The sequence below is a fragment of the Gavialis gangeticus genome, unplaced genomic scaffold, assembly GCF_001723915.1.
Source record: "Gavialis gangeticus isolate Ggan-Ray unplaced genomic scaffold, GavGan_comp1, whole genome shotgun sequence".
Lineage (NCBI taxonomy): Eukaryota > Metazoa > Chordata > Crocodylia > Gavialidae > Gavialis > Gavialis gangeticus.
The window spans coordinates 217,218,026-217,218,575 of record NW_017729032.1 but is presented as its reverse complement, the minus strand read 5'-3'; the positions used below and the strand labels follow the sequence as shown (position 1 = coordinate 217,218,575).

Sequence of the window (550 nt, the reverse complement as noted above, 5' to 3'; positions counted from 1 at the left end):
CCCCGGGCCCCCCCCCCGCCCCGGGGGGGGGGGGCGGGGCTGCGGCGGGGCCCCCCAGCGCGTGTGGGGGGGGGAGGAAGCGCGTTCCACTCAACAGCCACAGCCCGAGGGGAGGGGGGGAAGGGCCGCAGCCACCCCCCTCCGCGCGAGACTCTTCCCTCCCGCGCCAGGAACCCCGCATAAGGGAAGGAGGGAACCCGATGCCCGCACCTACCCCTTGTCCTGTGCGAGACTCTTCCTGCTGCCGGAGCCCACCCGGGCAGAGGTGGAGAGAATGGCAGGCATCTCCACCAATGGGCGGCCGGCGCGGTGTGGCGTCACGGTCGGGTAGAAGCCAAGCAATGGCTCTGATTGTACGGCTGGAGCTGCGGGGGGAGGGGGTGACAGACGTTACCCCGCCCCTGCCTCCCTTCAGCGCGGGCTTCTGAAGCCCCACCCCCCCCGCAGTGTGTGGGGGTGATGGAGGTCTGGGGAAGCGTTTGGTACCCGTGAGCCGCCATGACTCGCAGCCCCCTCTGGTGGCGGGGTGGGCAGGGAGGCGCAGCCTGAA

The 550-nt window shown here is 72.2% G+C and overlaps 1 protein-coding gene across 2 annotated transcripts in view; it reads right to left on the bottom strand.

The window, feature by feature from the left end:
• Positions 1 to 300, bottom strand: part of TMEM50B (transmembrane protein 50B) — a 26,583-nt gene extending 26,283 nt beyond the window's left edge. Inside the window, exon 1 of one of the 2 annotated variants that reach the window (XM_019525143.1) lies at positions 215 to 300. The gene's annotated coding sequence lies outside the window, so the exon portion shown is untranslated. The remainder of the gene's footprint in view (positions 1 to 214) is intronic. The other variant, XM_019525144.1, reaches the window with a different exon arrangement.
• Between the last annotated feature and the right edge of the window lie 250 nt (positions 301 to 550).